At 36.1% G+C, this 25,757-nt stretch overlaps 1 protein-coding gene across 4 annotated transcripts in view; it reads left to right on the forward strand.

Moving 5' to 3' along the window:
- LOC143909524 (serine/threonine-protein kinase MARK2-like) overlaps positions 1–25,757 on the forward strand; it is a 78,728-nt gene that overhangs the window by 8,088 nt on the left and 44,883 nt on the right. The window contains exon 1 of one of the 4 annotated variants that reach the window (XM_077427554.1): positions 21,155–21,278. The exons of the other annotated variants lie outside the window; for them this stretch is intronic. The gene's annotated coding sequence lies outside the window, so the exon portion shown is untranslated. Of the gene's footprint in view, positions 1–21,154; positions 21,279–25,757 lie in introns of those variants that run through there. 4 annotated transcript variants of the gene reach the window in all.

The following is a 25,757-nucleotide window of genomic DNA, read 5'->3' on the forward strand; positions in this document are numbered from 1 at the left end:
CCTTTTGCATTCTCTCGGGTACCATTCAAGCACTTCTTTCGTCCACTCTTCTAGCTACGTGGCCCGCCCATTGCCTTTTCAATCTCTTTACTCTATCCACTATATCCACTGCCCTTGTCTGTAAAAATAAATAAATAAATTGGCAAAGAAATGTGAGAAAATAAATAAAAATATATAAAAAAAAAACTGAAAATGTACCTAAGAGGGCTGTATTATGCATTATTATTTTTTTTTTTCTCTTCTGTTTCTTGCGAAACAGATCTAGCGCGTTATGTAGGAGGGTTGAGGGTCGAGCGTTGGAATCTGTTCAGAAAATTTTGTTCGAATACCACTTGACTCCGGCCTCTTCTAATATGTATTCCAAAATTGAGAACTGTAGATTTTCATAGCAGATAGGTAAACGAGTATTCAACTTAACATCTTTTAGAATTTATCAACTTCATGGATCTTTTTTGTACTGTATGTAAACAAACTCATAAAATTTAATGATAGTAAACAATATGATTTTGCGGCTGTAGCTCACTAATACTGGCTCACCAATAAAAGCGTGGGTTGGTTCTGTAAGGTAAAACTACGTCCGATTGACGTCATTCTTATGCTATTTTGTCACCGTATACATTATATGTACATATGTAAGTACGCACTCGCGAGTTGAAAACGGTCGACGTGCGAAATTTGACAATTTTTTTTCTCGTTCACTATTTATTAGTTGTTGTTTTTTTTTATCCTACATTGTGTTCGTAGCAGAAAACAAATTGGAATCATCCACGCATGGTATCGTTTTCGCATTTTGGACCCTGGACATTCTGCACCGCGCGAGCATGCACAAACTACGGTGCTACGTCATCGCGTGTGTATTTCAAATCGGTTTGGCGAGTCCCCGTTGCGGCAGTGTAGGGGTTAACGGTGTCTCGTCCTTTTACGGCTCCTGCGCTCCCGAAGACGTGGGCGGCCTGCAACACCACCGACTCTGCAAGGTCGGACTGCGACAGCTCCGGGCGCCATTTTCGATTCTGCCGTAAATGGTAGCAATGCGACCGAACCGGACAGACGGACCGGCATACGTAACCCTTCGGCGAACGACACTCGTGCCGTGTGTGTCTGTTCGTACCTTTTGGCGTAGGGCTCGTGAGGGCGCACATAGTCTCCGCTTTGTTTTAGTCTTCGGCGGTCGATGGATTCTACTCGCCCAAAATGTGGTTCACCATTGTAACGTGGGAACATGAGAGAGAGGGTATCCACTGTCTCCATGGTTCGAAATCTCTCCCACAGCTCCCGAGGATGACCTCGTTGTCGAACTTCTGCTCATCTTGGATCCCATTTCTGACACCAGTGTTTGTTTATTTATTGAAAAATCAACAGACAACATATGTAGAAATGCATAAAAATAAAGAATAAATGTAACAAATTAACATCTGAACCCAATTATAGACTTTTGTTACTAACCTCTTCTTAGTTCAGAATCCATTTTGTCGTCTGACGACGTTTGGGTTCTTATCCAATCGTTTTCATTTTGGTCATCGATATAAAGGGCGCTACAGACGCTTTGGAATATCGGAGCGGTATGTCTTTTGGTAGACCGTGCGGCGAACGAACAGAATTTGGTTCGACGTGTGGTGTACTGAATGCGCTTCCACCTGACGGTGAATGTTCCTACACACGTTACGGTCTGCGTCAACATCGGTCGCCGCAAGACATACCGCTCCGATATTCCAGAGCGTCTGTAGCGCCCTTAAGTGGAAATGACGTCCGCCATTACCATGGTGAAAAATAATTGTGATAGACACATTTGAAAATACTGCATCTTTCTTCACGGTGACGTCTATCGCCCACACTGTCCCATTTGTCCACACTGTTCTGATCGTTTTTTCCCTTTTCGCCCCCCTCTCGCCATGGCAGATTGAGCACTTTGCCATACTCGTGAGTTTACGGAGAGAATTGTTGATTTATTGATTGGGTTTTTTATATATTGTCTTAATTTTTACAATTTACATAAAATGTTACATTGAGACAAACAAATGAAAAAGAAAAGAATAAAAACTAATAATGATAATGATAACTAATACAACAATGACTAAATATAACGGTTCGGTGATTATTGCTCACAAAGCGCTCGCCCAAAAGTCACTAAAATTTCTATGACGAAACATCTGGCAGCTGAAAAGTCCATCATACTAACGAGAACTCGAGTGCCATATTCCGTATTCGCTATTTTCATGGCAAAAATTGTCTTTTGTGCGTAATAGTCCAATTACCAAATAGAACAGTGCATAACTAAACATAAAGTGATATAATATTGGATAAAGATTATATAATATAAATAGAAATTGATCAATCAATCAAGATCCTCCTGATGGCAGTCCTAAATTGATGTAAGGAAATACCGAATAGATCAACGTCATTCAGCTTCCCGTTAACCTTTTGAGTAGTGAGTTAATTTGAACACCAGAAACGTCTCAGGAGTGAGTTTTTTTTTCGGAATCAACTGACTTGAAAAATCCAAGCGAACCACTTGGTTTACTGAGCAAACCAACCTTGCTCAGTAAACCAAGGAAACCATTTAAGAGGTTAAAAAGGAATGTAGCATCAGTGAGTCGTCGCCTGACAGACATTGATGCTTAAGGGTGTGTTCAGAGTCCAAATGAAAGGCCATCGTCGCTTCACCGCATTTATTCAACGATTCAGGAGGTCCATACGAAACCATCGTTCGCTCCAGAATAATCTGATTCACCTTGTGTACCTCCTTATAAAGGACAAGGTGCACAGCATAGCTTCTCCGGTCCATTAATGCGTCTATTGTCTAGGCATGTAAGGGTGACCCTGGTGAGTCAACTCCTCAAATTATATTGAATTATATGTGTCATCTCCAATGATATTGAAGTAAAATCCACTAATAAATTGAAATTGACTAGTTTTTTTTCAAACACTCCAGGGGGTGAGTTTTGACCTGGATGGCCATAGCATAGATCACGCGTGATGGCGGTTTTTTTACATTTGCAAATGTATCTGTAAAAAAATACGTACCACTATGAGTGTCTGTATCCTACCGCTCCATGGCAGTGAGGGTTGGTTGGTTTGGTGATTTATAATAGAAGGGAAGCAGTATTGCGGAAAATATGTGAAATTATAATGATGTACGCAGAGTAAATAAATGCACGATACAACGATGATATTTGTAAAACGCCAACTTCAGATTTTTTTATTTCTTGAATTCTACTGTAGGGTTGAAGGTAGGAGACGCAGGCTTAGTTTCGCTTTCAGCTAAATGTATGTATGTATGTATTTGTTAGTGTCTGTCAGCAACTGTTGTCTGACTAATATATCCCATTGACATAGAGATTTGTCGGCTGACTTATTTGCGATAAATCTCTAGCTGCGTGCGACTTGTTTCTAGCAAGTGGCAGTTTTTCAATGACGAGCAAATTTTCTACTAGTTGATACAGATTTTGTTCTCAGTACACAACAATCGGCTGTTTGATCAGGATGATTCCTATTCACAAAGGTTACTAATTTTTATTATTTTTATTAAATGCGAAATATTCATTTTATAAAATATTCTTAGATTTATCTGCCGCAGTATCTCTCGCTGCGGTGAATTTCGTTGGAAAAATTAAGGGTTGACATTCTCTCAAATACTTGGCCAGTTAAAATATTTCGATCAATAGTAATTGCGTATTTAAAGATTCACACGTGTAATGTGAGTTTATAGCTAAATTTTAAGTTGGGTTATATCCACATTGTAGTATGAACAGCCTTTCCTTTTGTTTTATACAAGAACAAAAAAGAACGGAATTAAACTTGACCGAAAATGCAATCTGGCAAAATTAAACTAAAAAAATCTCCAGATACACGAGTGTGCAACCTGTGCAGCATGTATATATGCATCTTTTTAGAAGAGGTTGCGTGCTGCAGGTTGCACTCGAAAATAACCACGTCTGAACGCACCCTTGAGCAGAATAGGGGGCACATCTTCAAGCACACTCGACACATAATCAATTTTTAACCCATCTCTATAAAAAAGTCTCCCCACCCATAAATCTGCCGTTTGAATATTACATACACGTCAAATACACAATACACGTGGTCGCGTGCACGCACGCTCTAATTTGTCAGCGAGAAATTTTATTACACGTTTCGTTGACGGAGTATGTGCGCCAATGACAAGTGGGTAAATCACATCATTGTCGATAATTTCGGCGCGACTTTCACAGACAACAAACAGTCATCTCGTCGAATTGTGTTTTTGACGCATACGCATATAAAACTCGCATCGGAACTATGTGCGGAATTCCTCCCCCGCTGTTTGTGTCGATTCCCGTTTTCCATTGACTTTCGTGCTCGTCGCACCCAAAGTCGCACGATTACGTGTCTCTCGTTATAACGAGAGAGCTCATCTCGACTAACTCGTTTATAGCGGCCGTTGATGACTAATGATGATCTTCACCTTCGACGGCGAATGTGTGCGTGTGTTTGGATTCGTGTGCGCGTTCTCACTGTTGTTCATCGACGGAAAATTTGACGAGTGCAAAATCGATCTCGTCGAACCTTTTCGATGACGTCGTGTCTGAATGTGCGTCAGGTTATGTGATTCATCGGGTGAAAAAGTCAATTGGACATTTTCAGCCGAAAATTTTGTTGACCTAGGTCCAGGTACGTGTTTTTACCTGGTGAGTTTTCTTCGCGGAAATGAAATGATCGAATTGTTGTATTGAAAAATGCATTTATTTCATCGTCGTCTTGTTTGTTTGCGCTGTAAACATTATTGGAATTAAATATTGTTTTGTTTATTATGGTAGTTTTTAAAAGTAATTTAAAGGGCTTCGGGACTAAGAATTAACGTAGATAAGACCAAACTAATTATCAATAGTTATTGCATGCCTGATAGCATTACGTTATAGTCAGCAGTATGGGTCGGTGGTTGCGTTTATGTTTAGCACCGAGAGGTTACCGGGTTCGATCCCGTGCTAGTCTTTAAAAATACTGCTGGTCAGACTTGGATATTTGTGACTCCAAGTCGATCGTTTCTTATCAGAGTTTGCCAATTCATCTGATTTAAATGTTGAAATGGTTCCTTCATCAAATTGGCAGAAGTCATCCTACCCGCTATGTCACAAATATCTGAATTTCATTTATGTACAAGTCTTAATAAATCCATAGATGTCTCTATGGATCAAATGCTTGTTGTTGTTCAGCTTCTCGAAATACAGCGATTTATGTAATAAAAATGCTGCAATGTTTGTAATTAATTTTCTTGGAAGGCGTATTGGGGTTTACCTGTTAGGCATTCCTGGTATATATCTATGTAAAATATAATTTGATGATAAAATAATAGAAGTAGTTAGTAATTATGGGTCTACGTGTCGAGCCAGAATGTTAAATTACAGAAAACACAAATATCGGAAGGCAAAGATCGAAAATCGAAAGATCTTAAGTCGAAAGATCAAAAAAAAGGGTGCATGGTAAACGATACACGTCTACGTAAACGGTACATACTCACTTAATTTGCGCGAGCAGGGTACAACAGGAACAAGAGGAACAGGCTTTTCCTCCCGTATTCTGCGCGCGCACATTAATACGAGAGGAAAAGCCTGTTCCTCTTGTATCCTGCTCGCGCAAATTAAGTGAGTATGTACCGTTTACCATGCACCTTTTTTTATCTTTCGATTTTCGATCTTTGCCTTCCGATATTTGCGTTTTCTGTAATTTAACATTCTGGCTCGTCACGGAGACCGAGTAATTATATATGTATATATTATATTATATTTAGGGTAAATTATAAACATTAAATAAAGATACGTGTTAAGTTGGAATGGGGTGCATTTGGGAGAATTAATGACGTTTTTAAATAAAAAATGCCACTGCCCGAAGAAAAAAAATCTTCGATCAATATGTTTTGCTAGTGATAACGTATGTATGTGAAACTTGGACATTGAACGCCAGAATGTTACACAAAGTGCAATGCTCTCAAAGGAGAGATAGAAAACAGAATACGTGGGTGAGTAGTACATATGACGAGGGTAGTTGATATCTACTCGAGACAGTAGAGATTGACATGGCATTAGGCGGGTTACGTAGCTTGAAGAGTGGACGACTGGTAGGCAAAAGAAGTGCTGGAATGGTACACAAGAGAATGTAAAAGGATGAAATTAGAAAAATGTGTGGGGTGAGATGGATGAGAGTTGCGCAAAACGGAGACGAATGAAATTGCGTTAGAGAAGTTGTCGAACGGAAAATTAAAACTGCCTGACTTTGGAATGTTTTTCGATTCAATAGGTTTTTTTTTTTAGTGTGTTTGTAAGGATTACGATTAGATGATCGCAATTCACCTTAAAAGCGGGGACAATCTTATGTTTTCAATGGTCGGTCGGTGTATTTTTTTTGGTATGTATGTATGGATGTACGCGGTTTTTCAAGTCAAAATTTGACCCTAATCGAAGTCCTCGTGTTTTTACATCTCGCGAGGATGGGTCCGAAGACAAAGGGGAAATCCACTCAGGTTGAATATTGAAAGGGATTTTCTGAGAGCTTTGGCTGCGGTCTTGCCTCTCTCCGCGTGTATTTTTAGAACTTCTTGTGTTTTGTTTCGAGGAACGAAGAACGCAACCTTTTCAGCGGGGTCTGAAAGAATTTGTCGTTACGACCTTGATTCCGAAGTTGTTGGCGTGTCGCTGGACATTTTGCGCTTATCTAGATGCGAACGAATTTAGAATCAATTCTATTTTTGCGTTTCGGCATTAACTCCGATTTCATTTGTCCGATTCGGTCGGGATGTGCTCTGTCAATTGTTTTTGATTCTTGATCAGTTTTGTTTTTTTTTATATAAGATTCGCACCTATCTATATTGTTTTGACATTGAAAAAATGCCAAAATTTTAACAAATACAATATTGATTTTTTATTGCATTTTCACATTTCATATATACTTTACAAATGTGTTTCATAATGTTCATATATTAGTATCGCATTTTATTCGAATTAGGGATTGCATTACCGATTTACGGGTAATTCGTCAAAATTTCCCCATCAGTAATTACAGAAAATTAGAGAATTGTCGGAAATTTTTCCTCAAGTACTTACATATCAAATTGTAAATAGGTTTTTGGGCTGTTTTTCCTACTATGCTGTACATTAACATTAGAATAATATAATACTATGATTACCAACCAAATTTAATTAAATTCTAAAATAGAAAATAATCAGTAGATCAGTAGCAATTAAAATAGATATAAGATGTATTGTGAACATAATTTAGTAATAATAAAAAGCATTTAAAAATCAAATAAATTTGTTTATTTTCTCTATTGAATTGAGGGGTTAATATGAGGCATGTAAGGCAGTAAACTGATCATCGTTATAGTCTTGAAGTTTTGTGCATAGCAATAAGTTGCAATAAGACAGTTCTCTTGTGACAACACCGATTCGTAAGAGTGGCTACACTGATGCATGCTTAAAAAGTGGCAACACGGGCCTACCAAGTCGTAATACATGTGATCAGACGGTTGTTTCAATTATGGTTATTAATAATTACAAATGGACAAAATTATGATTATTAATTATATTGTGTTTATATGACATTATTTACCTGACATTTATTTTTGATTATTTACGGTTCAGTCTGTGTTAACGTTTTTTTTGGAAAAGTAACCACATACAGTTAACTAATCTACGTATTTTTTTTTAATTTACCGGTAGCGGAAGAAATTATTTACCGGTAAATGGAAATTGTCATCACTAATCCACATTTGATGTACATATGTTTGAATAAAATGTATGTTAAGAGTAAATAAATGATATCTTTTCTTGAGTGAAGCCTGGTACTTTTAGTATAGCTATGAAATGGAAATTCGTTTAACTTTTATGGGTGCGTCAAATAGAAGCGACGGCTTTAGTGCTTTCGTACATAAAAGTCATTCATTCATCACACTAGATATTCAGGACGTAGTTTTTTCCAATGAAACCAACCCACATTGGTAATAAAATAATCATATTAATCTTTTTTTATTTTATGAATGAAGTATTACGTATGATTGTGAAAAAATTCTTCATGGTGATTTTGACTGATTTCACTCGTGTGGGTTGGTTCCACCGGGTGTAATCGCGTTTTGTATAGACTCGTCGAACGCCAAGGGATTAAAAGGTCATTAGCGGTATTGAACTTGTGCCATAATTAGCTCAAAATATACGACATTTAAGGTCAATAAAATTTGCGTCACGTTTGGATTTCGTCCATGGACCGATTGCTCGAGTGGAGAGGGTTGGCGAATTTTCGATGCACTTTTTTCGATCTCCAGATCTGCTTCGTCCAGTAATTAGCTCGGAGGTTTGCGGGGGCGAGATGTGGGATAATGTGACTTCATCGTTTATTTTTGTTGTCCCTGCAAATCAAAGCGACCGCGTATTTTCTTTGCCGCCATCTTTTTTTCCGATACCTGTGTGTAGCGGTTTAACCCTTTAAATACCGCGCGAGGCGATGACTCATCGTTTGATGTGTGCCGGTTTGTGATTTTTTTTGCCATTTTTTCAGTTATCGTTCTGTTTCGTAATTGAAACCGGTGGATTGTTACGCTTTCTCTGCGCCGGAATAGTTAATTACACACACGGCTACTTATGTACTATGTGCTCGTGTTTTGCGCGCAAGTTCTTAGCCAATGATTGTGAATGATTCGATGGATCCTCGGTGATTATTCAAACGAGTCCTCTTCAAACCTCTTGTTAGGAAATAATGAGACGTTTGATTGGGTGCGATTTTAATTTCACCAGTTGCAATATGAACATATTTACTTCATTCCAGTCGTATTGGCAGTATGTAAAATAAAAATACACGATTCATATTGATCAGAACCCCGATGGGAATCGTTTATTATTTTTCTCTACCGCATATTTCGTGGTTATTAAACTATCAATTCGCAGCATTTCTAAATAAGCAGATACGGATAGTTTTACACGTGCAAGAAAAACGCTGGCATGTTTCGTCTTTGCCGTTGCAATCTTCCCAAAACTCACATGGAGTGTTTTCGCTGACGTTTTATCCTTGTATTAACAGTGTTTGACAGCGGTGGATTCCTTTATTTGAAGAAATGTATGAGAAACTTGTCGAAATATCGTACGTATTAAAAATGGCCTGAAGAAACGCCTTTCCCAGCTGGAAACCACGAATACGTTCATGCCGTACGATTCAGTGTGTCTGTGACGCGTCTAAATGACACTAATAATATATGTATAAATGACGTGTCTAAATACACGTCATTTATACATATATTATTAGTGTTGCGCCCTTTGAAAATTCAAAGGGTGGTTTTGGAAAGGAATTGATACACAATTTAAAATAAAAAATAAAGTTAAATTTAAGTAAAAATTGAGATCTTGATAATCTAAATTATTTTTTTCTGTAATCTCAATACTTGTCGATGCACTTACTACGTATCCACATGTATCGCTTCTGTTTTTATATATATTCTATTTGTATAGCTCAACTTCATTTCATTTATACTAAACTGAATATATTAGTATAAAGCTTACAGTTTTGATATAAGAGTGTGTTATTTTTAGTCAAAATTAATTAAATTTTCCCGATTTGAAAAAGTGTGCAAATGTCATTTGACTTATTAGAGTCAGATCTATGCAAAATTGGTATCACCGGAATACTCGTGCTCCCCACCAAATCAGTTTTTCATTCCTCCCAATGACAGCTTAGTAACTACATACTGTAGACGTATCATTTTCAAGAGGTTTTTTTTTTACCAATTGACAAAGTAAATTGAGTATTAGTCATTTCAGATTTGAATCATATGATGATTTAATAATATTCAAAAGATTGATTGTTTTGTCATGTATATAAGATGCTGTCATCTTAGAAGTAATTACATTTATGACTGTATTTATTGCAAAATTCATTGTTGTTTTTTTTTTTTTTTTTGTAGGCAGTCCTTTCACTCGCACTGTCTATATTGCAGATAAATGCGAATTGACTGACATACATCATGTGCTGTATTGGCGTTTTAACAATGCAATCCAAACAACGTATCATTTTTGAATTGTTTAGATTGAACGAAATGGCTCATATATTGTATATGTATATGCGAATCTTCCTGCTAAAATTAGACGATGTGTGTATTCACATTTGAAATATGTGTGTGCATCCATTAAAACATCCAAACTTTCAAGGCTGTCGCTGCAATTATGGACGACTGACCGTTTCAGCATAATTCTAATGACGGAAATCATTCTATGAAAACTTTTTTATTTTTTGTTTTCATGTATATATTTTGTATTATGGAGAACGTCACGTGTTAAGTGTAATTTTAGAATTTATAACTGTTATGTATTTATAGTTTTACTGTCGAAATGAGTTTTGTGTGTTATATTATAGTCTAGCCGAGTTTCGAACCGGTTTTTTTTTTATTATTATTTGTTTTATTTTTTCGTTTCAATTGTATCGGTTTTTATTAGCTTAACGCGTTAACGCATAGATGTCACTACATATATGATTCGATTTTATTTTTATTTTATTCAAATGAGCACATCAATGATTCAAAAATATTTTTCGAAAACATATATATCTTTCGTAAATTGCTTTTGTACAATATTTCGTATTTATTGTGTAACTAAACAATTTCGGCGCTCACAATCGAATCCGTACACACGAGCTAACGAGTACTTTGTCGTCACTTAAAAACACATTTGTTTTATAATATTCCCCGATAATTTTCTCATTATCTGTTAGGCGACATTGTGCGAGGAAGTACGTCTTATTTTATTTTTTTTCGTTCTTCCATTATCTTAGATCCATCTCGTCAAAATATCGCAATCGAGCAAACGTAACTCGCTCTCCTACGCTTATTCTTATTCCAGGACGAATTCGACAATGTGACGTTAGGATATTATATGATACGTAGTAAGTATGTACATATATACGGCGAACCGGTTCGATCTGCCAAAGTGTCCACGCCCACTCTTTTGCTCTCGTCTCACCTATCCATTACGATAAAATACGGTTCAGGTGAAATATATTTTACCCAATTTGCGAACCTATGGCAACGATTCGTCCATTAACTTCATTATGAAATGAGCGCACAATTCTCAAGTGACTCTGTGTGTATGTGTGTTTGCAATTGTGATTGATGTAACCTTAGCGTGTTGGGTTCACGGACCCAAAGGTGATTTTAATCAAATGGTCGCGTCATCGAATTATAAATACGTGCTCATCTTTGGCGAAATTAGCAATCGAGGTGTTGGTCGTCTTATCAGTCAGCATGCATAGATTCGATGTCCAATTTTGGAGTCTTATTTTAGTGTGTGTGTGTGTGTGTGATATTCTTTATCGTTTTCCTCAAATTATTGCTCGGGTGCGGATGTTTGACCGCAGTAATAATGGAGACCGCAAAAATTTTAGGGCGTTCGTTGGTTTTGCAGTGCATACGAAAATAGGATTAATTTGGTGTCGGGTGTGTGGTCCTGTGACTTTTTGATGATTCGGCCGTATCGTTGATTGGATTGCGTCTGACATGTACATATGTGGAAAATTGGACCGAGAATCACCGCAAAAATAATTCGACATCGACAACACCGCAACTCAAGTTGTCTATATTATTTAAAATTTTGTTCCTGTTTTCTGAAAATAGATACGCATCGGTAGTTGGAATGAGCGGGTCTTCATCTATGGTTCTACCCTGATTTACAGATATCTAAGATAACGACATGAATCAATGAATGAGTTGGTAAGCTGATAAAGCTGTGAATGCGCCTGCGACTTACATATTTTACTTTGATTTTATTATATACATTTCTATCATAGGGGCCATGACAGGAATTACCTCAAGGCGGGCACACATATGGTTTTTGATTGTTTTGTACATAACTACTAACGGTTGCAAAAATTTCAGTGCAATTATTTATTTTATTCATATACAGGCAAAACCCAGTGTGTTTTCCTGGCCAATTACTAACTAAACAGATTTGGTAGCATTTTATAATAGCAAATTTGAGATGCTTATAAACTCCAATTTTCTAGGGTATGGTAGGTAGCATATTTTTTATAAGAATCAACAAATTCGATATGATAGAAACTACAAGAAACAGAATAGAATTTACAAGAAACTATATAACTAGGGGGAGAATTCTGATTTATTGAATCCGTCACAACAAATAAGCTAGACAAATCGGAAAATTCTAGAAGAAGACTGTTTCTAATAATGTATTTTGGTCGGGATTTGAACCCACAACCTCTACTGATGAACAATAGCTTTTCAGACCTACGCTGTTGCTATATATATATATATATATATATATGAACATGCATAGAAATGTATATCTTTTGTTGAAATTTTTATCTTTGAAATACATATATTGTATATACCTGATATATATGTATGTACACGTTAACAATTAGGTAACAGTAGGATCATTTTGCGCATGTCCATTCCAAGTCTTAAGAATACAACGCAATTAAATCAATCAACATTGCGTGCGTCTTCATAGTATTGTATTTTCTTTTAAGCAAGTCAAATGCTATTTTTTCTATGTAAATTATATTTTATAGTCGGCTCGGAAGGGCCCATCATCGCTCGTTCACCAAACGAAATTAGCAATAAATGTTATTTACCATAACCACATACGAACGAGCCTTTCAGTGTGTATCGATCGCACTTAGGATTAGGGAGAAGCATTTGGCACACGTTCCCTTCCCGTAAATTTATTTTTATTAAATCTACGTATCGAATAGTAAAACACACCCAGAGAGAGAGAGAGGGAGATAAGTGCCACGATGTAAACACGATTTGAGTCCCATTGAAGAATGTGCCAGTGTGTAGTTTTAATCGTTCGTTCGTCTGTTGGTATGTATTTGTTTTCACTATAAATAACGGGCCCGTTGTGTTATGGTTGCGTCGTTATTTTTAACTGCGGCTTTTTGTCCGTCGTCCATTCAGGAGCGGAGAGGAGGAGACAGGACGCGTTATTGGATGATTGACCGGACCAATTTCGCGGCCGCAGTTTGTTTTTATTGCTCGAGAGTGTGTATACGTGTATATCGTCGTCATCGTCAGTGATGGCGACTTTTGCCATTGGTCCTAGTTCTTGCGACCCCCCTCGTGCGATTCGCGATCGAACCCTGTAACGACCGGAAATTAAAAATGATAAATTTTAAGGCGAGTCGGTTTCCTGTCACATTCGGCTGTCACATTTGATACTATCTGCATTTACTTATCTGTGTTGGATGTTTCTTAAAGTTTATATATATATATGTAAACAGTGCGTGTTTTCCATATTGCCATTCCCACGATGTTTGCCGTTTTATCGCATTTGGGACAGTTATATCGAAATAATTAATAATAATTTATCGCATAATCGAAACAATAATTTATCGCATTTGGGACAGTTGTATCGAAAATATGTGCCGTAGAATCGTTGAAAATTTTTCGACTATCGATGTAATCAATCAAAATAGTCGGGCGATGCACGTGATCTTTCTTTTAAACACATTGCCAATATTCACAAAGGTTCATTTGGCAAATGGAATGGTTTAATCGGCTTATCGGAAAGGCAAACTGTTTTACCGAATTGTACACGTAAACACGCTACCATTTTCCTTCTGACGAGTAATCGTTTCTTCCGAATTTGAAGTCAATTTTTCATCAATGTATGTTCTGGTTTATGTTAATAAGTAAGTTATTGCTATATAAAGGAATTCTATGAGTACATAAAAGAGAACATTTCGACGATGCAAAAAAAAAAATCACGGAACTCCTTTGTTATTTTAAGGTAGGCAGTTGTTATTTATACATAGTTTAAATAACCCTGTTTTTAGATGATCGCAAGTATCTTTTATTTAATTATAATTGGAAAACGCGTAGCCAATGAACCCAATTTTATAGTTTCCCAAGATGCCGCTATCGGTTTGCACCCGAGTGACATATATGATATTAAACTTGTCCATACATTTATAGATTACTAGTGGTTTTACCCGGCTTCACTCGGTATTTGTAATATAAACCGTTTAAACATGGCTAATGTAATAGTAAACATCCATGTTTTTTTATTACATTTATTTGAATCAGGAAAAAATAATAATATCGAAATCGTCGTCATAAAAACTTTGATTTGTTTTCGATGCTCCCACCCAAACCTTACATAGTTACAAAGTCTCTTTCGAAATTATATATTAGACTAGATACATTTTGAAGGCATATTCAAATAGTGGTGGTAGTCGATAGGATGATTTTGCTAATTTGATGCAGAACCAACAATGGAATGAAATAAATTGGCAAACTATGGTAAAATACGATTGACTTTAGGTCAAATGGGCACAAAAGCCTTATCGGCAGCACTACAGAAATACTCTATTCTACAGAAATTACTAATTCTTTTCAATTGAGACTCATATGCTCGAACCCGGTAACCCATTGGCGCTTAGCATAAACATTTTTCCATTGATGATATTGTACCGTTATGCGTTCATATGTATTACTGTAAGTGTTTCACCGCCCGTTACCATAATAAAGGTTCGGTTTACATATTATATAAAGCTATTTTTATCAATTCGTTTGAAAGTTTTGACGTTTAGTCGTTCCAGTGGTTCGTGCCCGCGGGAACGGTATCGCAAAGTGTCCCTCGACACACTAGCAATAACTTTCATTCAGCGAAATAGTGTTTGCCCTTTTGCCCCCATTCGCCCCGCGTAGGTACGAGAAGGGCGTATTTTTCATCCGCGATAAAAATAATCCCGCAGCTATTGATTTATCCGGTCCGAGATTAATGTTCGGTTTCTTAGCACGAAAATGTTATCCCGAATTTTGCGCCCGCAAGCGAAACGCACGCATCCAAAATGTTAATTTCTGCGATACAGACAACGTTCCCGGTATATTCTAGTCCTAAGAATCGACCTTCGACACGCACTTCTCGCCTCGCGGAACCAATGATAGATTCGATAAATCACTCGTTAGTTCGTAAAACTGAAAAACGCAGCTCCCGAAAATTTGCGGCAATCAATTACAGTTCAAAAGAACTCGCGTTTTAAGTACTCTTGCCGCGGTGTTGAAATTTCTTACCGTATTTACTGACCGAGCGTAACTTTCGGGCGTGGCTGTGTGTGTGTGTGTGTAAGCGGTTTTCAGATAATATACGTAGTATATGTGGTTTGATTTGTGGCCGCCACTTTATTAGCTGCTTAAGCCCGAAGAGGGAGAGAAAAAAGGGAGGAAAACTCGTAAAACTCCCTTTAATTCAATTACAAGTTTCGCAGTTAACGGGTTAAATCGTTGTTTGTGTGTGCAGGTAATCCACTGAATTGCTAAATTAAGTTGTAAAAATGAATTTATTTTGTTACTTGCGGTCGATCTGAGGCGAAGCTGCAGTTTTAGAATTTTATGACTGTTCTACATTAAATTCGTGAAATTGCTTATTTCATGAAATTGTCAAAAATGCTTAGTTCGCGAACAGTGCAAGACCGTTTCTTTTTTAATGAAATCGGAAAAATATCTACCGATTTCATTGACAAAACAAAAACCGTATGAATTTGAGCTCAACGTTTTTTTATATTACATACATTATATGTGCCATTTTAGGAGTTATCCCAAAGCGATTCATATGGTTAGATTATTTTTGTACATACATTTGTAAGTACTAACATTTTTTTCAAATAGTACATAGAATAAAAATAAAGACATCTATGGACAGTCAGTCAATTTTTTGATGATTGAATTTACGAGAAATACATTATGTAGGTAGCATATTTTTTATAAGATATAACAAATTCGAGATGCTATTAACTCGAATTTGGGGAAACTGAGGGGAGGATAATTTATTGGATCCGTTACAACAATTTAGCTAGAGAAATTGAAAAATTCTAACAGGAGACGGTCATCTGTGTTTTAATAACCACAAGATCTCGCCAGCAGTGTATTTGGCCAGGGCATGAACCCACGACTTCTCTACTGGTATGCAATAGTTCTACCAGTGCACTTAACTGTGGCTGCTACATACATGTTTGTGAAGATAAAGATTGATTTGTCAGAAAATTTAAAATCGCAAGTCACTTGTTATTTTCACAGAATCTAGTAGCCGTAGACACTAGATTTTGTCACGATAAGAAGGGTGACTTGTGATTTTAATCAGTGCTTTTTAATAGCCTCTTCTTACTTCGATTTCGATTTTTATTAAATGTTCAGGCACAATTCCAGTCAGTTTTTCGGGAATCTGTGTTGTCGATGATGTAATACGAACGGATTTGTATTATATAATTTTATATATATAGTAAACATTGCCCGTCTGTTTGGATCGTCATCATTACAGATTAATGTTCGAATATGTTATAAAATAAAGTTTATTCATATTTTCTTTTGACACTTTACGATTTGCACCCCAATGAATAAATTACTTTTAAGCTCACAGCCGATCATTAAAAAGTTTTGGGTCTCAATAATTAATAAATCTTGTCGGTGGAAAGTTTTAATAGATTCTATTATGTCGCTTATAAAATGAATTGTGTAGCCGCCATTGTGATTGCACAAATAATTACAAGTTGCGTTTAGTCATCGTCGCTTTACCAACGTTAAACATAATGTGCGTGTTTGTTTAAATGTATGCAGATAAGAGGAACGAACGCTAATTCTTAAAATATGTTCTTATCTGAAACAAACAAGAGCCGACGATGACTTTCTTGGTCGTCGGTGAAGATGCTTCGGCGCGATGGTGATGATGGTTTGTTTTGAAACGATCATCGGATCATCATCGCACGTAGCTCGTTCGCGAGATTTATGGCCGAGCGCGTAATAGCTTCCTCGATTTTGCCACAGAATATTGATTATGATGATGATAATAATGATGATGTTGCGGCGCAGTGTGCAGCGTGTGTACTTTCAAATCGCTATGATTTTTTTCGCGCGGCTTGTTTGTGTTACGTTCGCTCGCGTCGAGTCTTCACAACATCGAATCACATTCATTTCGATTGATTAAAAACACTCGACGTCAACATGTTTGGGAAAAAAAATCACTTCACTCGTTGCCATCCGTCATCCCGAAAATGCGGTGCCAAGTGGCGAAAGCGAAAATTTTATATTGAGATACACATCGTCGGTTCGTTTTTGGTACGTGTCTATGTACAATTTCTTGTCGTATTCAGCGGTACCACTTTCATATTCGCACGTGTAAATGTCCTCTTATGGATGCTGAGTACTTCCGAAATCTCACCGATAGTAATATGTGTATGTAGGTATGGGTGCGATTTTTATTATATTTTCTCAGCAAACTTTATATGATAATTCATGGAAATGTCTGATATAATGAAATGTACATATATAATTGGCTTTTCCTACATTGTTCGCTGTTGCAAAAATGCATTTTTTTTTTCATTATAAATACTGATTACTCCACAAATCAACAACGATGGCAACGATAATTATCAACATTAGTTTTCCATCTTGTTGAAGTATTTTTTATATTGAAACTAATGCTTACCTGTTTCACATATCAATTAATCAGCATTTAATAAGTTCATATATACATAAATTAATACTTGCGTTATTGTGTTTTATTTTTATTAATCTAGCCCTCACGTGTTATACTTGTCTCCCTTTTTGGCGCATGCAAAATACATGGCGCATGCACAGTTTCTCTTAGTAGGTAGGTAGGTACCGCTGCGTCGTAGGGAAAAAAACCCAACTTCCCCGGTAGTTAAACCCCCCGCACCCCTTAGTTAGTGAAGACAAGATCTCCGACCAAGATAACACGTCTGGGCCCATTTAGTGTATTATACATCAATGGCTTAGGTTACTAAAATTTACCAATTCAACAGATAGGACTATTCCAAATATTAACTCTATTTAAAAAGAAAGATTCTTCAATTATTCTGATGTAAATATTTTTTTTGTAGTCTGAAAGTATGGCCTCTCAGTTGAGTGTTTTTGAACATAAATAAATTGATATAGGACAATCGTAATTGCTATTTATATTTGTTTAGACTTCAATTAGATCTCCTCTCATTCTTCTTGTCTCTAAAGTGGAAAAATTCATTATTTTCAATTTAATATCGTATGAGAGTGATTTAAGTTCGTAAAGTATTTTTGCTATCCTTCCTTGGACCTTTTTTATTTTATATATTTAATATACTCGGGGGAGGCGGCAAAGCCGATAGACTCAAGGGGTTTGATCAAACATATTTTAACAAATTATACAAATATGCAAATAAAATGAAAAAAATTAAAATATATTTAAAAAAAAACAATATTAAAATAAAAATAAGAGAGCAAAGAAATATAAACAAAAAAAAAACAGAAATTCGATTATGGGAAAGAAGAATTACAGAAATCCTTTAGTTTTAAATCAAGCTTATTCTTAAAAATATTAACGTTATCAGAGGTTACTATGGCATCAGGGATTACTATTCCAAACTGAAACCACTCTGAAAAGAATGAATATCTGATCAATTTTTTAGATTTTTTGGGAGTCTTAAGCGAGTGACCTCTGAGGTGAGTGTTTACGTTGAATATAATAAGATTAGAGATATAACTTGTCTAAAAATACAACGTCCTCTTTACTAACCTCTTCTTTGTTCACAAACGATTTGTTACTAGCCTTCGATTTCTTCGTCAGATAAAATTTGGGTTATTTTTAGGGTTCCAAATGATAAATGCAAATTTCAGTTTTGGTCTATTATACGATTTATAAATGTTGTACATAGTTTTTACATGTAAATCGAAATGTTTGTAGTTTACACCAAATACGTCTAACTGCGCGCACGATTCGCGCCTCTCATCGCCACCAGAGCGCGCACCGTGTCTCGTGCCATCTCGATTGCTTTGCCGGTTTATTTCTCACGATATGCAAAACGCGTTCTTATTTCAAGTATGAAAAAGTATTAATATCGCATCCGTCACGATCAGAAAAATAAATTTTATATGGAAAATTTCGATGTGTCAGCTTTCAAAGGCTTCTTTTGCACGTTTTGGATTGACGTCACGTTTTTTACACAATTTTATTTCGTTTATCTTTAGCCAAGGACTTGCATTGTAGATATTCGGGTTTGAGTTATATTTATTTTGAGGGTGTGTTATGATTTATTTTGACGTACGTACATGTTTGGATTACATAAAAATGGGATATTTCATATGTACATATGTACGTACAGCATGTTGGGCAACTTGTTGTCGTGCACCGAAGGGGCGTACTCTCGCACAGCAATCGGATATCCCAGTTAGGCAATAAATAAACCTGAACAGCGTCTATATCGCGTTCATTACAAATATTAATTAATTTTTACGCTAAAAAACGAATGTAAAACAAACACGATCGTTTGTTAGTGCTAACGCATACTCAACACACGCACGTACGTATGTACATACCTGCAGTACAACCGGTAATATCGAAGAACAATTTACAATGTAGCCTTGCGTGATATATCGCGCTTTACATATTTATATCGACTGTCGAGTGTGTGTTTGTTTATTTATTTATTTATTCATTCGCTCACTTTATTGTTGGATATGGTAAATCGTTCGATCCGAGTTAACACTCTGTGTGCCGGCGGATTGAAACCCTACCTACTCGCTGGGGAAAAGTGCAACGATGGTGATCTGGTGGCGTTGTGCTCTTTTCAGAGATGATGTCCTTCGGGAACTGTGTCGGATTCTGCTGTGCGACTGGCACGATCAGCGTTGCCAGTTTGCATTTGGTGAGTGAAACTATGCATTGTGCGACTGTTCGTTTTACTCTGGTGGATTTGTTTTTATGGATGCAGAAATCCGACTAGTGATTTTTTAATTCCGTAAAAGCTGCTTTCTTTTGAATGCGTCCGCGTTTTTCTCTTAAAGTCTCTTTCGAAATTACATATTAGATAATAAGATAATATGAATAAAAAAAATAGTCGTTTCAGAGTGAGATTTCACTTGTGGATTTAAAGGGAATGAAAAAAATCTAAAATCGGCATTGCTTGTCAACTAGTACTATGCTAGTATCGATATGTAATATGTCACGCATATTTTTGAGGAAAATTTGATTTCCGTTCAACTATCTGCATATTTAGAAAGATTTGGATTGTTACATTGTTATCTTAAATCTTCTTGCTAAAATCTAGACTAAATTTTTTGACCATGTACAATTGTACTAGGTACGTAGCTCGCCATACGTAAGTGTTAATTACCATTTTTGAGACGAACAAACAGCATATTGTAAAACTTTCTTAGCGTGTGCCAAGCAAAATTTTGATTCAAAATATTAATATTAATCTCAACATCCGTATTTCTCGCAGTAGTTTTTGCACCCTTAAAGTTCTGCGCCGCGTGCTGGCGACACTTCACGTAACAGACTCGCGTTCTATGTTTCACATTTTAACAACATAATCCGAATTTTAATACCCCAAGTTCACTAAATTATCTTCAGACGCGCGCAGACTTTAACCTTTCCACCGCGTACGACTACTATACATGTCCTAGCGAACATGCCCTCAGCGCGTGAGACACGCATAGATGTCTTGGAAGTTCCAACCTGTATAAGAGCCGTCTATTGTGTTAAAATTTTGTAACTTGGTTGAAAATATTACTAAATGTATACTTTACCAAATTCAATAGATGGCAGTAGTCAAAAAAAATTCAATATAGGCTAAAATAATTTATAAAATATTACAACCTATATTTATAGTCGAAAACGCGATAACAAAATCCGCAAAAAAGCAGCCGCGTACAGGGCATGTTCGCTACATTTGGTGACGCGGGCAAAGGGTTAATGGAGAGTGAGCAAGCTCGCGATGCTACTACATATTTCGCTGGACGTTCGCTATCTAGCAATTATGGGGTTGAATTTTGACCGGTCGTCGTCGTCGTCGTAATCGCTCCAATCAATAACCCCGAAATGACAAGACATATAATACACCATTAATTTTTATCGCTCCACCACTGTATTGCTAAAATTTTGCACGCGGGCCGAATCAATCAACGATCACACAAATTGATTCCGTAACACGGCGCATGCATTTCTTCGCCATGCAAATCTTGTGCCGTGGATTTGCATCTGTGAGTGTTTGCACGTTGCAAATTCTTCCGTCTGGTTGTTTTGCAATTATACATCGTCTAACTATGTATATGTATACAAACTTCTTGGTGGTTATTGGTGTGATGTATGATGGTGTTTGGTTCTCGATATGTGTCGGGATTTGTTCGCCATTGGGCAGTGTGCGCCGAGCGACGGGCGCGACCGGTCGCTTCGCTTCTACTTCTGATTGTTAATTGTTACAACGCGATTTTATTAATAATTGTTATATATTTAATATATATATATCAATTGTGTATAGTCGTATGTATTATTAATTGTGTGATTGATTTTTTTTATTCGATTTATTATTTGGTGTTCGGGCGTGTCAGATCCGAGACACGGTGTTAGTGATATGCTGTGTGTTGCATTGAAAATTATTATTGTTGTAGTAATATTTATGATTTATATTATACATATGTATATTGTTAGATGACGAGATTGTGCGATTGTGATTTTATTTATTTTTTTTTTAAATATTTTTTGTTTCGTGATCTGTATCGTTCTTTTTTTAGGGTCGATTGATTGCTTCGTCGATGTTGTTTTTATTACATTATATATGTATTGAATTTTTAATATTCTTAGAGATCGATAAAACGAGAATTTACGATGGAGTGTGTTCGTAAAAGGTAGTAGTAAATATATAAAATTTGTAGATGTAATAAATATGTACGTGTGTGTCTTGCGGAATTTTATTGAATTTATACGCATTTCTTATTCTTTTTGTTGACCCGATCCGATAAGGGTTGAGATTGTCGTATGTAAATATAATCGCATACGTAAAAGCAATAGTATTGCTTTTGTTCTTAGAATAGGCGCTCGTTAAATCTGTTTAGGAATTTTTTAGTTGTACTATTGTTACAAATGTTTTTGATGAACACAGATTCAATTGCATACTCAATTTCTGTTGATTTGCAATTTTTTTTTTTTGTATAAAAAAACCTATGGAGAAGCGAAATATAAATTCGATAAATTAAAATTTTGATTGATGTGCGCTATTTGTGGCATAGTTCGCAAAATTTATAAATTTTTTACAACGTCCTTAGTGTCAATGCCAACGTCGAATATCACTATATTTTATTATTATTTTTGCTGCGAAACTCGTGTGCATTTTTGGGGCCTCCTTTCTGCATACTTTATTTACCTTTAGGTGTATACAATGCATGTATAAGACATGACGATATTCGGAGATCCTCCCATCCGTTCGAGTGATGTCATCTCTATTGTTGTATCCATACATACCTTAACGACTCGTTAACTAATATCGACCGCGTTCGACCTCTATTAATAATCATTATTATGTACATGGATGTATATTTGAATTTTGCCGATTTAATTAACCCTTTGCGCTCGGGCGGCTAATGAAGCTGGGCTGGAGCGCGTTCGCCACGGCCACACGGGCTTACCACAATGCGCACGTACGGCAACTTCTTCGCACGTGGTACTTAAAACGTGGTCTCGTTGCTTTTAAATTGAGACGACCAATTTTCCAATTGGCACCGGCTAGATTAATCTTAAAAGCGAATTGACCGTCCGTCCGTCCGTCCGTCCATTCTATACTTGTGTACGTACGTAAGTATATACGGATAGACAGATGTGTGTCCAACCTCGACTCGACGCTTGATGGCTGACACTCGGTGCAAAATCAATTTCGCTCGAATGATCTGTTATCTGTACGCTCGAACGGCGGTATTTTTCGCCGAAAAAGTCTACTGCAATTACATGTATATGTTACAAGGTGTTTACGGATTGTAATCACTAAGACGAATAGTTACAAATTGAGATACTTCATAATTTTTGGTATATGTACACCAGGACTGTGGAGTCGGAGTCGCGGAAGTCGTAGCATAGAGTCGTAATAAAAAAAAATCAACCCACTCCGACTCTTTTTTTTTTTCAACTTGAGTCTCCAATTTTATTGATGTAAATCCACTAATAAAATAAAATTGAATAATTTCTTTATAAAAATCATAAATTATATTATAAATAAAATCGTCGAATTGCACGTATTTGATGTGTTGCGTTTAATAAAATCGATTGCTTAATTCGTCTCATAATTTTTTTATTTTACATCTTACTCTCATTTTTTTTTAATTAAATTGATGCGTTTGTGTATGAAATTTATACACTATGAATGTACTTACTTTTATTTATAAGTATTTCATTACCAATACGAAGTTCAATAATTTGGGTTACTTATCAATTTATACTGATTTTTGTTAATTCCTTTAATTTTGATATTCTGAAAATCTTATACGTTGACAATAAAAGTCGATCTTACTAAAATCTAATCTAAATAAAAGTTGGAGTCGGAGTCGAAGCATTAAGTAAAAATTGGTAAATTTTTACGCCACTTCACATTCCTTTGTTAATAATTTTTATTCCAGAGGATATTATATGTAACTCAAATAAGTTAACAAGCAAAAACATTTCATTGTGTAATGGGTTGTTACATTCAAGCAATTCAACAATTACGTATTGTAATCGTTTTCTTTGTTATTGTTCATGCCATGTCTGTTTATCATATGAGCCGTTATATTTGAATGTGGCAAAAGTCCACATTTCTTCATTTCGCAAAACGTTAAATATAATGTTTTACATTTAACAATATTTAAAAATAATAATACGCCTGTAATACGTTCATTCTGTTTTTTCGAGATTTTGGACATATCGAATTAAAATAAGTGATAATATGTGAATTAATTCGATCAGAAATAGTGTTTTTGGAATTGAAAATTGGATATAAAGGCTCATATATTAGATTTTGATTGTTCATAGCCGAACTTTGCACTTTACTTCTAATGATACAAGTGATACGGTTTAATTGAGTGCAATAGGGCGTTTTTCTTTCAAAGATAATGATCAAACTAAATATTTACTTATTTCAATATATTTATGTAATTTTGTTTGGGAATGATTTATGCACTTTGATTTTGATAATCTTTGATACTATGGAAAAGTTCGAATAATGTGTATGTAGAAAATTCTCCTGGGTGAATTTCCTATTATATTTTCGTCTGGTTTGCGGAGTCGTATAAAATCCCTATGTGCACCATCCAAAGTCATTCTCAAGGCGTATGTCACGCTCGATATATCTCTATATTTGCCGTATCGAAACGTTGACTCCAGGAAAGTCGGCGTAGATAAACTTCGATAATGCCGTCTAATATATTGTTGGTTTCGGTGTCTGGGGGATTTTCCTCCACGCCGAAGAGTTTTTCACGTATCGAATAGGTTTTCGCTTCCGCGAAAGCTATAAATGTGCGCTATGATGAAAGGGTTAAGCGCGCATTGGAAAAACCTTATCGTCGCTGAATGCGAAGAAGAGAGTATAATAAGTTACGCGCAACTCTGTGTGTATTCTTTGTCAATATTTGTCTAGCGGTTTTCAGTGAAAATTTCCTACGTTTAATTGCTGGCCGTACTTTCCCCGTGATTAGTCGGTTTTAAATTGATTATTTTTTCATTGGATTTGTTGAAAATTTTCCATTTAACGTCTACTCGCATATGTGTTTATTACGCGCGTATATATTTTAGCTTTGCCAGATGGCTTTAAAGCAACTCATCAAATTTTACTGATTCCGGTATATTTGGACGTTCACTTTTTTTTGAAAAATAATTTTCAGCTAAATTTTTTATTATTTTGAGAATAGATTGGGCGAGTGCTAGCGGTCGATGCTAATGAATTCGAAATTCGGTGTGAATCATACCGAAAGGTGAACCGAATATAGAAAAGTAACAATATTTATCGGATTATATTTAGGCGATCGCAGTATAAATAGCGTTTCGATGATATATTTTTGCTTCTGGTACTCGGGAAGTTTGCCCAAAAGTCTCGTACGCACTATGAGTGTAATCTTCGCGTCATTCCGACTTGTTTTTCCACGACGTGGTCGACGTCATAAATTTTCTGTGTGTGCGTGTGTGTTTTATATATGTACGTGTGATGTTAGGTTCAGAAAAACTATCTAGAAAGTCGATTGAACGGTCTAGTTTCCCCTTCAGGGTTTGATGGTGGAAAGCTTCATTATTATTACGTGGGTCTTTTTGACCCTTGCGTGTGTATAAAACCTCAGTGTATATTATCCTCGTAGTAAAATCTACGACGCGTGTTGATATAACGTGTTAATGTGTTTGTGTGTGTTTTCATTGGCATGTGTCGCATTCGACAGAATCCAGATCTATTTCCGACGACACTTCCTTGAATCATTCAATAGTTTGATTGAATGATCTCTTCCGTGGTGATTTTTGGTAGTTTCTTATTTGGATTGAATTCCTGAAAATTTGTTTTTTCATACACACTAAATACTAATTCATGGAAACTGAAATCAGGCGTGTTTGATCTGTTTTCAAACTTTGCTGCTGCTTTACATATTATTCCCAGACATTTTACTCAAGAAGGGTGTTCTCTTGTGGTTATGTGTTGTTTTCTGTAAAGGGCAGAAATAAATGAAGGAAGGGACAGATTTAATGGATAGAAACAGTAGTGTACAACTCGTCTAGTGTTATACAATCATCGAGGGACTTGCATGACCTGATTCAAACTGCTTCAAACAAGTTTTAAGTATTATCTCGTTGTAACAGAAGGGTCTTTGTATTGCTGTAAAATTCAGTTTGGTTTTGGATGTGAGTCAAAAACTCGGCTACAAACGGCCTATTATCTCAATAGTAAAAATTTACATTGTTAATATCGTATTATTAGTTCTATTAGGTAAGTTTTAAATGTATAGTTACTTATCATTG

Source organism: Arctopsyche grandis, chromosome 3, assembly GCF_051622035.1.
Source record: "Arctopsyche grandis isolate Sample6627 chromosome 3, ASM5162203v2, whole genome shotgun sequence".
Taxonomy (NCBI): Eukaryota; Metazoa; Arthropoda; class Insecta; order Trichoptera; family Hydropsychidae; genus Arctopsyche; species Arctopsyche grandis.